Source organism: Spermophilus citellus (genome assembly GCF_964194105.1).
Source record: "Spermophilus citellus genome assembly, chromosome: 15".
Lineage (NCBI taxonomy): Eukaryota > Metazoa > Chordata > Mammalia > Rodentia > Sciuridae > Spermophilus > Spermophilus citellus.
Genome location: NC_138195.1, coordinates 44,715,640 through 44,731,764, shown reverse-complemented (window position 1 = coordinate 44,731,764; position 16,125 = coordinate 44,715,640). Strand labels below are relative to the sequence as shown.

At 43.9% G+C, this 16,125-nt stretch overlaps 1 pseudogene across 1 annotated transcript; it reads left to right on the top strand.

The window, feature by feature from the left end:
• Positions 1–13,329: 13,329 nt before the first annotated feature.
• LOC308634526 (large ribosomal subunit protein eL21-like) lies at positions 13,330–13,805 on the top strand (annotated as a pseudogene). Its single transcript has one exon. The product of its transcript is annotated as a large ribosomal subunit protein eL21-like (transcript).
• Positions 13,806–16,125: the final 2,320 nt, after the last annotated feature.

Here is a 16,125-nt window from a genome sequence, read left to right as displayed (position 1 = left end):
TCTTTAGCCGTCTGAGTTGGGATTTTGCAGTTGTAAAAAGAGGGTGAATCACATCTCCCCTAGGACTGGCTTGACAACTGCATCACACGTGGGACCTGACCCAGGGGAGGCATGCCAGAATTATTAATGGAACCCTTCCCCCACACCATGGATGTGTGCAAACAAGATCCCAGTCAGAGCTCTGTGATCAGCTAAGCCCAGTCCAGCTTTTGCCATACGTCTGGCTCCCATCCCCTTTAGGATCTGATCGGGACATGACGATTACTGAGCCTCTGCCCTCTCCAGGATATCCCAGGCCTTTGCTAGGCTTGTCCGAGAGCCACAGAGCAGTCAAGTCCCGAATCAACAAATCCAACATCCTTGTTTACAACAAACTTTTTTTTTTCTGCTACCAGGATTGAACCCAGGGCACTCTACCCCAGAGCTACCCCCCCCCCACTATTCACATTTGATTCTGAAACAAGATCGTGCTTCTACCACGTGGCCTGCGCAGTGGTTTCATTAATGAGGTTCTAGGCATAAAGTTAGTTAGAAGAGATCGAAATAAAATACACAAACCAGTTACCTTATTTATATTGCTAGGTCCGAGACGGCTCACCTCTCTGGTTCCCACCTCTAGCCGCCCAGCAGGGCAGCGAGGATTACTCTGGGCTAGCAGGAGAGAGAGAGAGAGCGAACACGCCTGGGAGTAGCCTTTTATTTGGGGAACAAGAGATTCAGGGGAGAATTCCATCCAATGAAGGTTGAGGGGGGGCTGCACTCCAAGGTCAGGGTCAGTGATTGGGTCCCCGGGGTCAGTGGTCAGGCACACCCCACACGGATGGGCTCTCTCATCAGGAAAGGGTCGGGAAAGCTTTGACACAGCCAAAGCGCCTCAGGCCCTTAACGGGAGTCACCCAATCACGCGTCAGAATGGCCCCCGACAGTGCTAATTTGCCCAACATGACCAGGAACTTGAGATCCTCCCGCCTCAGCCTCCTGAGTAGCTGGAGTTACAGGCATGCACACTGCTTCGGGCTGATTCCCTTTCATTGTTCTAAAATCAAATTCCTATAACTACAGAGGAGAAAATACCTTCTTTCTATCTTCTAAAGGTTTGATAATTTGTCTATGAATAAACTGACAGATTAACTGGAGGGGAAGCATGTTGGTTATGGGCATAGACACAGAAGCCCCACAAAATTATGAGGCTCAAGGAGAACCACATGGTTGAAGTTTATATAGCATCCTGAGTTACAGAAAGGAAGAGGGGCTTGGGGCTTCTGGGGGGATGGTAGGGGACACAAGGTATGGGGACATCTATGGTAAATAAAGCTTGTCTTAGTATACAGATAAATATATCTTTCTTGGGTAGTAAAGGTGGCCTAACAACTCTCAGAAGTATAGGTGCCTGTGCCAGGCACAGTGGCACATGTCTGTCATTCCAGTGTCTCGGGAGACTGAGGCAGGAGGATTGCAAGCTCGAGGCCAGCCTCAGCAAATTAACTGGTGATGTAGCTCAGTGCTAATGCACCCCCGGGTTTAATCCCTAGTACCCCACCTCAAAAACAAGTACAAGTGCTAGCCTGTGACAGAGTTGGTGGTGTCACCTCCAGTGTCTTCTCCTGTGACACAATTAGTTCTTTTTCCCTGGTTGATGAGATTGCTGAGGGGGGTGCATAGCAATTGAGTTACTTGTAGTAGGATCTGTCAAGTGCATAAGGGAAATTTGGAGAAAGTCTCTTTTTATACTTCAGAGGAGAAAGAAGGGCAAGAGAGGAGGGCAGGAGAAGGTCAGAGAGACCTTGGTCCTTTAGTTCGAATACCAGAGCATTAAAAACTAGATCAGAATGTCATACAGCATGCACAATCACCATGAATGGGAAGCTGACCAAGCAGATCAGGAAAGAGGAGGTGTCTTGGTGACTCAATTACCATGTGAGCATTTTTGCCACAAGTGATATTATTGTCCAACACTATGGTTGAGCTGATGAAGTTCTAAACACAATGAAGAATAGTGTACATGCAACTTTTCACGTGGTAATTGTGCTCTAGAAAATGCCTGGAATAAAATTGTGCTACCACTTAGGAAAGCAATATGGAGATTCCTTACAAAACCTGGAATGAAACCACCATTTGACTCAGCTATCTCACTCCCCAGTCTATACTTAAAGGACTTAAAATCAGCATGCTACAGTGATGTAGCCACCTCAATGTCTATAGTAGCTCAATTCTCAATAGCTAAACTATGGAACCAACCTAGGTGCCCTTCAAATAGATGACTGGATAAAGAAACTGTGGTATATATACACAATGGAATATTACTCAGCCTTAAAGAAGAATGAAATTATGGCATTTATGGGTAAATAGGCAGAGTTGGAGAATACCATGCTAAGCAAAATAAGCCAATCTCTAAAAACCAAAGGCCAAAAGTTTTCTCTGATAAGAGGATGCTGATCCATAATGGGACAGGGGGGCAAGGGAAGAATAGAAGAACTTTGGATTGAGCAGTGGGGAGGGTGGGGAGGTAGATGGTGGAATGAGATGGACATTATCACCCCTATGTATGGATATGATTGCATGAATGGTGCGACTCTACATCATGAACAACCAGGGAAATGAAAAGTTGTGTTCCATCTGTATAAAAAATAAAATGATTCAATTTTTTAAAAAAACTGTAGTTTACAAAAACAGAATGGCACTTTTTGTATGTAAAGTCAAGATTTTGGCTCCTGTGCCTACGAACTGGTTTTTCATGCAGGTGAGTGCCCTGGCAGGATGGAAGAGGTACAGGTCTCCAGACAGTTTTTCATTGTGCGGAGCTGTGTCCCAGCACCGAGGGCCAGAGGGCTCACATCCTCGAGACCACCAGACAGTTTTTCATTCCCAGGATGCTCTCTGGAAGCCAGAGGGCCCCGCTGAGGATGCCATTGCAAGCTGACCTCAGGAATATACTCCGGCTGGATATTCATCAAGCCAAAAAGGACCGAAGCACCCTCCAGGCCTGTGTTTGTTGTCTAGTACTGAATACCAGAATCTGCGAGGAGATTTTCCAAATTCCCATGTTGGAGCTCTCTTGCGGACTGAGGGAATCATGGGGCCTAGACATCTGTGAATAGTGCACTCCTGGAAAACACCTGTTAATTCTAATTTCATCTATTTCTAGGCTTTAGTACTGCAACTGGAAGAGACTGAACCTAGATCTCCCGGTATTCCAGCTCCAAAAGCCCACACTCAGAAAATGTAGTGAAACTTATGGTTTCTTGCAGTGACTTTGAGACTCCTATGCTGTGTGGGTTTGGGTACCCTCCTTACTATCTCTAAACTACAATTTTGTCATCTCAAAGTTTGGAAGAGAGAGGAAACTACTGTCCACCTCTATCAGTCTAGAATTCTCTGGGACCCACTGGGTTTGCTTCCCAGAAGCCCCTGTTTGGTAACTTTATCTCTCTCTCTCTCTCTCTCTCTCTCTCTCTCTCTCTCTCTCTCTCTCTCTCCAGTTTCCCAGGAAGGACCATCTGTCACAAGGTTATTTGGCTGGGGAGGGTGTCTGTTCTGTCCCTGCTGTGAGGATGAGCGGTATTGCCAGAATGCCCTGGGAGGCCAGGCGGGCTCTCTGCTTTGTTGACACAGATGGGACCTAATGAAGAGGCCCAAGGTAAAATAAGTCCTGGGTAAACAGAGGATCAATGGGGTAATTACCAGCCTTGGAGCACGGTTTCTCCTTGCCTGGCCCTGCAGAACCCGTTCCCAGGGCTGACTCAGAGGGCCAGGCCTTCGGGAGGCTGGGCAGCACCTATAGCCCCAGCTCAGAGGTCAGGGGAGGGAGTGGGGAGGCCCTCTCCACAGAGGATGAGAAGACGTTTATGTCTTTAAAAACCTACTTTAGTAGGTTTGAAACTCTAAGGGCAGAGTTCTCCTCCTTGCTCAGGGGGGTTGACCTAGGCAGAAGGATGCAGGACGGTCTGAGCTGGGAGTGCAGGCAAGCAGGAGTTAACCAGGCAGAGAGTGGCAGGGATCAGGTTCATGGGATCAAAGGTACCTGCCCAGCCAACTCTGGGGGCAGGGAGGCCAGTGCAGCCAGGGAGGGAAGGCCCGGCATGCAGGTCGGCAAGAGCAGAGGTGAGGGGCAGAGGTAAAGGTGTGGCACATGCACTGACTTCAGTGGCCCAGCAGAGAATACACTTGCCATTTGGGAATAGAGACCTCGGGCTCCTTCATTCATTCACTCATTCAGCTATGAAAGGCGAGGTTGCCATATTAAATGCTAGGGCATGGAATGATCACTAAGCAAATCAAAGCACCCTGCCCCACACAGCTGACACCCCATGGAAGGAGACAGATAAATAATCATAATAAATAAGTCAACTCTAGGGCCATGAGCAGGTCCTGAGGACCATGGGGAAGAAGCCAAGCGGAGCACAGGGCACAGAGAGGAGGGGCTCCGGCTGGACGTCATGGGTGCTGCCGATTTCAAGACAGTGGTAGAGGAGGCCCAACCTTCAGTTTTCCAAGACGGAAATCGTTGAAGGGGTTTTAAACATTTATTTTATTTTTGGTAGTGGGTAGGTCAAACCCAGAGTTTCCCGCGTGCTAGGCAAATACTCTGAGCTCCACCCCAAGCCCTCTCTGGGTTTTAATATTGTGATGTCCTGGGAACCTAGGAGGGCCTCTCTTCTCTTTGTGGGGCCTACTTGGTGGGTTTTTTGTTTGTTTGGTTTTTGTTTGGTTTTGGTGCTAGGGATTGAACCCAGGGCTTTGTGTCCCCAGCCCATAGTTGGGTTCTTTATGTTAAACAATGGAAGCAGTTTCAGTACTTCAAGGGCTGTCCCTGACTCACAGGCCTTCAGCGTACTGTGAGGAGGACTTCCTTTTTTCCATCTGCCCCGGCTGCTCAGAGCGCCTGTATTTTGGTGGCAGATGCAGAGAGGTTTCTGGCAGCCCTCTGCTCGCCCAAGCTTTGTTGGGAAGACAGGACTGTTGCTTCCATGGGGAATGATGTCCCCATAGCAGAAGAAAGATGTACAGTGCTGCCATCCACAGCACCTCCTTCATGTCCTCTGAGCACTGGGGCGGACGGAAGAGTGCTTGATTCTCAGTTAGCAACAGGAAACTGCCCGTCAGCACAATTTCTGGACAAAAAGATCACAGGATTTTGACCATATTGTTTTCTTGTTGCGATATGCAGAGTTTATCTTGTGACCATGATGTTATTGAATGAATCACTTCTGTTTTTTAATCCTGTCTTTGGTTTATCCCCAAAATGGAGGTGTGGGGGTGGGGGTGGGGGAGTCTCTCACTGATTGTCCAAAGAGATCCAAAAGATTATAAGGCAGAGCTTCACCAAGGAATTTCCAGAACTTTGGGCATCTCCTTTGATTGTTTTGAAGTTTTGTTTTGTTTTTGTATTTTAAATTGCAACATACACATGTGCAGACGTGTCTGCACAACACTCCCAAGGGTAGAGTTATATGAATATTCACTGAGCGAACACCATCGTTCAGCCCCACCCAGATCTAGAAGCACCATCCCCCGGTGCCATGAAAGGAAAAAAAAGAAACATCACCAGTTCAATTTTTTTTTTTCAATAGATGCAACTGAGGCGGGAGTGGGAGGCAAGCCTCCTGTCAGGGTCCCACAGGACACAGTGTTTTGATCTTCAGCTAAAGAGCCACAAGTAACCATTGGGATTATTTGCATCAAGGGGCTACAGTATCACTTATGTGTTTTAAAAGGGTCCCTCTGCACAGCTTGGAGAGTGGCTGGGAGAGGACCCACATGAGAAGACCAGTGAAGAGGCTTTTTGCATTTGCCCAGGTAAAGAAAGAAAGTAGCGGGGTCCTGGCAGAGAGTGGCAGGGATCAGGTTCCAACGGATCCAACTGTACCAGCTCAGAAGATGAAACCCTGGAAAGTGAGACAACAGATTAAGACAACACTCCCAAGCCATGGGTCACCCCGTGCCTAAAAAGCAGGCTCCCATCTGTGCCCTCCAGCCAAGAATAGGGGGTGAGGCAGGAGTCACACATGTGGCTCAAGGTAAGGAGCCCACTCACCTTGTGGCTCTGCCTTTAACATGGTGCAGTAGAATTGGGGTGTCTCTTCCTCAACCATAAGACTCTTTCTGACTCATGGTTTCCCATAAAGTAGAGCTGTTTGCAACAGTAACGAATAGTGCTGTGCTATGCCCATCCACCTTGAGTATGATGATTGGAATTATATTCCCCAACAGTTCCTGTGTTGAACTCCTAAACCCCCGTTTCCCAGAACGTGATTGTATTTGGAAATAGATCATTGCAGATGTAATTAGTCAGGATGTGGTCCTGGAACAGGGTGGTGCCCTAATCAAGAGGAGAAATTAGGACAGTCCTGAAGCTGGGAGGCAGAGATGGGATGATGGTTTTAGAAGGCAGGGCACACGGGCAGAGACGCAGGTATGCCCCTCTCACAGCCCTCAGGAAGAACCCACCTTGTGAACACCGTCTCAGACTTCCAGGCTCCAGAAGGGTGAGGCAGTCAATTTCTGTTGTTCACCGTTGATAGCACTTTATATCAACAAATGTACCTAGGTGTACAAACTTACCTGCCATGGTTTGAGTGTGTCCTCAAAATTCATGTGTTGGAAATTGGATCCCCCATGCAGCTGTGTTGGGAGGTGGAGCCTTAGAGGGAACCAGCGGGGTACCAGGGCTCTGCTTCACACATGGATTAGTGATGCCGTTATCATCATCGCAGAAGTGGAGTCTTGACGAAAGGACGAGTTTGGTCCCCTCTTGTCCTCTCTTGCCCCCTTGCCCTTCCACTGTGGGAGGACACAGTAAATTGCAAATTGCCACTGCAAGTTGGTGCAACCACTCTGAAAAGGAGTATGGAGATTCCTCAGAAAACTTGGAATGGAACCACCCTTTGACCCAGTTGCCCCACTCCTTGGTGTATACCCAAAGAACTTAAAATCAGCATACCATAGTGACAGGGCCACATCAATGTTTATAGCAGCTCAATTCTCAATAGCTAAGCTATGGAACCAACCCAGATGCCCTACAAGATGAATGGATGAAGAAATTGTGGCATATATGCACAATGGAATATTACTCAGCCTTAAGGAAGAATGAAATCATAGCATTTGCTGGTAAATGAGTGGAACTGGAGACTATCATGTTAAGTGAAATAAGCCAATGCCCAAACACCAAGGCAGAATGTTCTCTCTGATATGTGGGTGCTAACACACAACAATGGAGGAGGAAGTAATAATAGAAGTTCACTGGATTAGACAAAGGGGAATGAAGGGAAGGGAGGGGGATGGGAATGAGAACGATAGTAGAATGAATCGGACACACGTTTCCTGTGTTCACACATGAACACACGACCAGTGTAACTCCACACCATGTACACCCACAAGAATGGGACTCTAATTAGAATAAGTTATATTCCATGTATGTATAATATGTCAAACCCACTCAACAGTCATATATATCTTCAAAGAACAAATTAAAATTAAATAAATAAGAACGACTCTGCCAGATGCCTGTCCCCAATCTTGGACTTTTCAGCTTCCAGAATCATCAGCCAATAAATTTTTGGTCATTATTAATTACCCAGTCTGTGGTATTCTATTAAAGCAGCACAAAAGGGACTAATGACATAACCTCAGCCCTTAGTGCGGCTGAGGAGACTGGAAAGGGCGGGGCGACAGGGCCATTCTCAGTAGAGAGTAGCTCAGGTCCCTTCTGAGCCTCCTGTGGGGCAGGGACCGGGTTGGGAAGCACCCAGAGCCCTGCTGCAGCCACCCTCTCCCTCCCCGCCCCCTACCCCCAGCTTCCTGGGAGAGGGAGAAGCAGCCTGAAGCTAGTCCTTGGGGATTCTGACTTTCAGCTCTGGATGCAACCCAATGCCTGCCACTTAGGGGCAGATGTTGCAGGGGGTACTGGGAGGAAACCACTAGACACAGTTCAGATGTCCACTCTAACTATCCACTATCCATTTAATTCAAATATTTCAAATGTTTAAGCCATTTCTACTGGCTGTCCATCCAAACAGCCAGTTCCATGTCCCTGTAATCACATCATTATCTTAAAGTCCATTAAACTTATTTCATAGAACATTCTCACACGTCCCTTCAATACACAAATCATATCAGTCCTTTGTTTTAATTAATTATTTATTTTTTGAGACAGGGTCTTCTTATGTTGAGAGCCACAGCCCAAGGGGCCCCAGCAAACTTCCAGCTGCCAGCTGATTGGCTCCTCTGCGGTGATGCTCATTGGGCTGTTTCCCTGCCCTTTCAGACCATGGAGCTGCTTATTGGGGGACTCTTTTGGCTCCGCCCATGCAACCCAGCCAATTGGCCTCAAGAGCAGGAGGAGTTGGGGGTTGACAGGCTTGTGGGAAGCCGGTGGTAGCAGTTGGGCTCTGAGGGAATTCCTGAAGAGCTCTTGTGGTGTGGTGTGTGTGTTCTAAAAATAAAGTTCATTTCTGCTTGATAAGTGGCTCATGAATTGTGCCCAGCCAGACTGCGGCATTCTTATGTCTCTGTGTTGCCCAGATTGGCCTTGAACTTGCAATTCCCCTTCCTTAGGCTTCTGAGTAGCTGAGATGACAGGTGTGTGACACTGCCTAACATTCCTTTAAAACAAATTTTTATAGCTAATAGGCCTACTTCTGACCCCAGCTGCCCTCTTTACAAAGTTTCTAGCTGGGAGCAGAAGGCCGTTTAGATATTACCCAGTGTTGTTTCCGGACTCAAACTTACAACGGTAAAAACAAATCAAAACCTAAGGTCTGTTGGCAGAGCGTAATGGTTTAGATGTGAGGTGTCCCCCAAAAGTTCATATGTGAGACTTTGCAAGAAAGTGCAGAGGAGAAATGACTGGGTGTCAAGAGCCTTCACCCAACAGTGAATGAATGCCTGATGGGATTAACTGAGTGGTGACTGAAGGTGGATGGGGTGTGACTGGAGGTGGTGGGCACTGGGGACGTGCCTTTTGGGTACCTATTTTGTATCTGGAGAATGGAGTCTCTCTCTGCTTCCTGACCATCACGTGAGCTGCTTCCCTCTGCCACACTCTTCTACCATGATGTCCTGCCTCACCTCGAACCCTGAGGAATGGAGCCAGCTCTCTATGGACTGAGACCTCTGAAACCGTGAGCCCCCAAATAACCTTTTCCTGCTCTAAAATTGCTGTTGTCAGGTCTTTTAGTCACCGCAACCCAAAAGCTGACTAAAACACAGAGAATCAGTTCCAGCACGTGCATCAACAAGGGTCAGCAGAGCTTGCCTGGGCCTTACCCCAAGCCATGTGGAAAGCACCTACCTGTAAGCTGTCCTTCAGCAGCAACTCATAGCCGTGATCATCTGTCAATGGATGGTGGAGATCCCTGTGCATCGGGTCACAGTGAAGGGAAGGACTCCATACAAAGCCCAGTTAATAAAGTGTTTTTATTGAACTTGGTACACACACCAGGCCCCTTAGGATCCGCCTCTGCCTCTCTCCACCTTCTTCTCTTCCGTTCTCACCTCACCCTTACACTTTGCGACCCAACCAAACTTATAGTGACCCTACAATTTTTCATCCAGTCTGAGAACTTTTGAGACTGAAGACAGATCCTTAAGTTTTCTGGGACAAGAGTCATGAATCAGACTACTCTGAAATCTTGGAGATCTGGTGTCTCTAGCCATGTGGAACTACTTAGAATTCCCATAATATGCCACAGGCTTTTACAACCCCATATTTTTGCATATGCTATTCTCTTTTCTTGGCTTATCCACCCCCTTTCTAGCCTACTTGTAGTAAGTTCTGTAGCCCACTCCTTGGTGGAGCCTCTCTAAGGTTCCTAGGGGGGGCTTAGACTCTCTTCCCTATTTTCCTAACACTTAATCAATGTCTATCTTAGTTTCGTTGATTCCCCAGAAGGCCAGTAACTACTAACTCAGGTATTATATTTTTTCACCTTTGTACTCTCTAACCTATTCTGGTTGTAGATGCTCAACAAATACATGTCTAATAAATGATTTTGTGATTATCCTGGAGAAGAGGTGGGTGAGAGAAGTAACTTCCAACATCAGGAGTGTTTTCATCTCATGAAGGCCTCTATTTGATTTGTGTGGCCATAAAGACTAGAACAAGAATAGCCACTTGAAGGTCCCAAGGAAATACATTTCACCTCAATATTAACAACTTTCCAGTGAACAAAACTATACAGAAAATGAAGAGAAAGCCTTGGGCAGATAAGAGCTCTGTCACGAGAGGTGATGTATTGGTAAATACCAGCAAACACTTGGTAAGAATGGAGCCAGGGTTTGAGGATGCAGGAGACAAATGGTTTTGGGTAAATACCTAAGACTCTAGGATTGATTGATTCATTACTTCAGTCATTCACTTTTTCCTTATTCAGTGAATACTGGGCACCAGGCACTGTACCAGGAACTTGATGAGTTAGTGCAAAACAAACACACCCATGAAACCACCGCACATATCAGGGTCCTACGCTTGATGATAAACCAGATCAGTGTGGCCTCTGACCTCTGGAAGCTCACAGGCCTGCAGAAGAGATACATATAATTATAAGAATCAACAGGCAGTGCGAAGGCAGAAGGAGGAGTGGAGGGAGAAGAGACTTAAGTTGGAAAGCGATACAGGTTAAGAAGCTCATTTGGTTCCTGACCTGGGACTTTCTGGAGAGCTCAGGGTTTGTCTCTGCTCTGCCTGCTCTTCCAGTCCAGTGACCTTCCTAAGTGCTGGATTAGAGCAGTCTGCCCCTGTCCTCAGATGACAGGTAACCAGGCAATGTGGTCATCCCAGGGGAGACAGAGGGTTGAGCTGTGTGGGGTCTTTAGCCAGGGCCCCTTCTTTCCTCCCTCCTTCTCTGAAAGTCTGGCAGACTTGCCCTACTCGTCGCAAAGACCTCGGGACAATAAAGGCACAGGAAATGCCATGGTAGGTGCACCTCAAGAGCCTGGCAAAGACTCAACCTCAGAGCAGCCAGCCCTCATCAGAGCACCCATCGGAACTGGTTGCAATCCAACAGGGAGGAGGAAAGACGTCAAGATGAGCCAGGAGAATGTGCTCACGGGATTTTCTCCTCCACACTGCAGGGAATAACATGAAAATACAAGAGCCACTTGTTCCATTTCTGGGAACAGTAATCAAAAACAAATACCTTACATTGTGCCTTTACTGTGGCCCAGGCTCTGTGCTAGGTGATCAGATAGGCACTAGCTCTTTGCTGTTGTTGTTGTTCTTTTTAGACACACATGACAGACACTACAGTGTATTTTGACATATTATACATACACGGGGTATAACTTATTCTAACTAGGATCCCATTCTTGTGGTTGTATTGATGTGGAATTTTACTGGTTGTGCATTCATATATGAACATAGGAAAGTTATATCTGATTCATTCTACTGTCTTTCCTACTCCCTTCCCCTTTCTTCCTATTTAATCATCAAAAAGCCCCATGGGGGCTGGGGATGTGGCTCAAGCAGTAGCGCGCTCGCCTGGCATGCGTGCGGTCCGGGTTCGATCCTCAGCACCACATGCCAACAAAGATGTCCGCTGAGAACTAAAAAATAAATATTAAAAAAAAAATCTCTCTCTCTCTCTCTTCCACTCTCTCTTTAAAAAAAATTATTTAAAAAAAAGCCCCATGGTTGTAGGTAAATCAAAATTTACCTACAGTCACTAGCTGGAGAATGGATGCTTGTGTCTCTCTGGATCTGTGTTTTGGGGCTCTGTAGTGTGGAAATTTTCATGGGGTTAAATGAGAGCCCAATAAAACACACTGAGTTGACGTGAGATCTCCTCTCTGAGCTCCAAAGCTAAGTGCATCCCCACTGGAGTAACAGTTTAGCAGGAGAAGCATCTGGAATATGAATTTATAGCATAAAGAAACCAGATAAAATTATTACTCATATTACAAGAGGATAATCTCTCTAATCTCCATCTGTCCATGTAAGAAGACTAATGAACTAACAGGTAACAAAAACTATACAAATGGCACTTTCACATATGAAAAGATGCTTAACTTCACTCATCAAAGAAATGCAAATTAAAGCCATACTGATGTAGCATTTGTCTCCAATAAGTTTGGCCAATAAGTTTCTCCAATAACTATGGCCCTAAAGATATAATATATTTGAAAAGAAGATAACTAAAAACAATGACTTAAATATCCATCTCAAGAAGCTATGAAAAGAACAGCAAACTAAATCCAAGGAGAGTAGAAAAATGATAATAATTAAGAGGACAAACAGAGCAAAACATTGGTTCTTTGAAAAAATAATTAATAGAAAATAATAACCCCTTGCAGGATTAAAAAAGGAAAGGAGGGGGGAGGAGACAAATTCAGTCCAACATCGGGCATGAAAAAAACATTATTATTATAATTCCTAGAAACATTACAAATATGGCCTCTATAACAATAAATTTGAAAATATACTTGATATGGAAAAATCCTAGGAAAAAAACATAATATATACAAACACTGAAATGACAGAGATGTTAGAATTATCTGACATATATGTTATAGCATCTATGGTTTCTTTAAAAAAAGAAAAACTTCAATGAGCACTTAGAAACACAAATGAAAGAAAAAAAGGGAAAATCTCAACAAAGAAATTGAAGGTATAGTCATCACAGTGCTGCACACCTGGAATCCAGGTGACTTAGGAGGCTGAAGCAGAAGAGTCACAAGTTCAAAGCCAGACTTGGCAAGTTAGTGAGACCCTGTTTCAAAAAGGCTGAGGTTGTAGTTCATGGTAAAGCACTCTGGGGTCAATCCCCAGTAACACACACACACACACACACACACACACACACACACCAAGAAAGAAAGAAAAAGAAAGAAAGAAAAGGGGAAAAGGATGAGGGGGAAGGGGAGAGGAAAAAGAAGGGGGAGGAAAAAAAGAAAGAATGAAAGAAATAGAAGAGATAAAGAATGAATTTGAAATTTTAGGACTGAAAAATACAAAAACTGAAGTGAAAAATCTCCATACATGAGCTCAACCAAAGAAGAATGGAGGAGGGAGAGGAAGAAATTAGTGAACTGGAAAACGGAACTGGAAAACAGCCTGAAAAACAGAGACTTAGAGCAAAAAGAAAAAAGATGAACAGAGCCTTGGTGATTTCTAACATTTATGTCATCAGAAATGTCCCAGAAGAATAAGAGAAACAGACCAGGCTGATAAAGTACTTAAAGTAAAGGTTGAAAACTCCCCCAATTTGGGAAAAGACATAAACCTACAGATTTAAGAAGATGAGCAAACCAAACAGAATAAATCCAAAGAAATCCACATCAAGATGCATCATTATTAGCTTCGGCCGGGACGGCATCTTCCGATAATTTGCCAAAATGACGAATACAAAGGAAAGAGGAGAGGAACCCGATATATGTTCTCTAGGCCTTTAAGAAAACATGGAGTTGTTCCTTTGGCCACATATATGTGAATCTACAAGAAGGGTGATGTTGTAGACATCAAGGGAATGGGTACTGTTCAAAAAGGAATGCCCCACAAATGTTATCATGGCAAAACTGGGAGAGTCTACAATGGTACCCAGCATGCTGTTGGCATTGTTGTGAATAAGCAAGTTAAGGGCAAGATCCTTGCCAAGAGAATTAATGTGCGTACTGAGCATATTAAGCATCTAAGAGCCGAGACAGCTTCCTGAAACGTGTGAAGGAAAATGATCAGAAAAAGAAGGAAGCCAAAGAGAAAGGTACCTGGGTTCAGCTGAAGCGCCAGCCTGCCCCACCCAGAGAAGTTTGTGAGAACAAATGGAAAGGAGCCCAAACTGCTGGAACCTATTCCCTATGAATTCACGGCATAATAAATGTAAAAAAAAAAAAAAAAAAATTAAAGGCCCATGGACTATAAAAATGATTTTCTTAAAAAAAGATGCATCATTATTATATGTCTGACAACTAAAGACAAAGGGGAAAATAAAAGAAAAAAATTCTTGAAAATAGTCAGAGAAGAATTAAGAGCTTAACTAAGAGGAGAAAATAAACTAGATTGACAACAATTTTTTTTTTTCAAATAAGAAATCTTGGCAGTTAAAAGGAAGTGGTGGGACATTGTTCAGAACAGTCAACCCAGCATCCTAAACCTAATTAAAAATATCCATCAAGGTCTAGCACGGTGGCGCATGTCTGGAATCCCAGCAGCTCAGGAGGCTGAAAGGAAGATCACAAGCTCAAAGCCAGTCAGCAACTTAGTGAGGCCCTAAGCAACTCAGCAAGACCCTGTCTCTAAATAAAATATTTTTTAAAAAGGCTGGGGATGCGCCTCAGTGGTTAAGCAAGTGCCTGTGGGTTCAATCCCTCATATCCTCATATGTATGTATGTATGAATGAATGTATATATACATATGTATGTGTATAATATATATATTAGGTAAAGGAAATTCTCTTAAGTACAAAGGACACAATAATAGAAGAACATTAAGAAGGAAGAAAGAACTTGGTAAGTAAAAGTATGAGATTCCTCAAAAAATTACGAATGGAACTACCATTTGACCCAGTTATCCCACTCCTCAGTATATATCCAAAGGATTTTAAATCAGCATACTACAGTGATATAGCCACATCACTGTTTATAGAAGTTCAATTCACAATAGCTAAGTTATGGAGCCAACCTACATGCCCTTCAAATAGATGAATGGATGAAGAAAATGTGGTATATATACACAGAGGAATATTACTCAGACCTAAAGAATGGCTTTATGACATTCACCAGTAAATGGATGGACCTGGAGACTATCATGCTAAGTGAGATAAGCCAATCCCAAACACCAAAGGTCGAATGTTTTCTCTGATATGTGGAAGCTAACCCACAGTAAGAGGAGTGGGAGAGAATGGAAATTCAGTGGATTAGACAAAGGGGAATAAAGGGAAGGGAAGGGAAGGGAATAGGAAAAGAAAAGACAGTGGAATTAATTGGACATAAATTTCTTATGTACATATATAAATGCACCACAGTGAATCTCACCATAGTGTACATCCACAAGACTGGGGTCCTATTTAGAATAAGATATATTCCATAGTTGAATAATTACATCAAAATGGACGAATGTATAACTAAAAAAACCCCAAAAAACCCCATAGGCTTTCCTTATCTTGATGTTTTTAAATTACTGCTGTGCCTAATATGGCTCTAAATATATATGAAATATATATATATATATATATTTATAAACAGGGAAGGCTAAAGAGACATAAAGGGAAGTAAGCCTCTATACTTCACCTGAACTGGTAAAGCAAGAGTACTAATGGTCTGTGATAAATTATATGCATATAATATAATACCTAATGCAATCACCAGTAACTACACAAAGAGATATGCTCAAAAACATTATAGATAAATCAAAATATGATTCTTCAAAAAGTCCAAATAATCCACAGGAAAGCAGGAAAAATAAAACAAAAAAAATTGGTTAAGTGAATCTAAAAACCTTATATACACTGTCTATAAGAAACTCACTTAATATTATCAATATAGATGCCCTTCAATAGACAAATGGGTAAATAAAATGTGGTATATATATACACAATGGAATATTGCTCAGCATTAAAAGAGAATAAAATTATGGCATTTGCAGGTAAACGGATGGAGTTGGAGAATATCATACTAAGCAAAGTATGCCAATCCCCCCAAACCAAAGGTTGAATGTTCTCTCTGATAAGTGGATGCTAATCTATAATGAGGGGGATGGGGCATGAGAAAAATGGAGGAACTTTGGGCAAAGGAGAGGAAGGGGAGAAGAGGGGGTATGGGGCAGGAAAGATGGTGGAATGAGATGGACATCATTACCCTAGGTACATGTATGACTGCACATATGAAGTGACACTACATCATGTACAACCAGATAAATGAAAAGTTGTGCTGCAGTTGTGTACAATGAATCAAAATGCATTCTGCTGTCATATATACCTAATTAAAATTAATTAATTAATTAATTAAAAAATAAAAGAACATTGAAGAAAAATATAGATAGGTTGAAAGTAAAATGATGGAACAAGATGAATCATGCAAACATTAATAAAGGAAAATAGGAATGGCTATGTTAATATCAGATAAAGTACACTTCAGAGCAAAGAAAACCACTGGAGACGGAGGGGAAATCATATAATGATGAGTGCCAACCCACT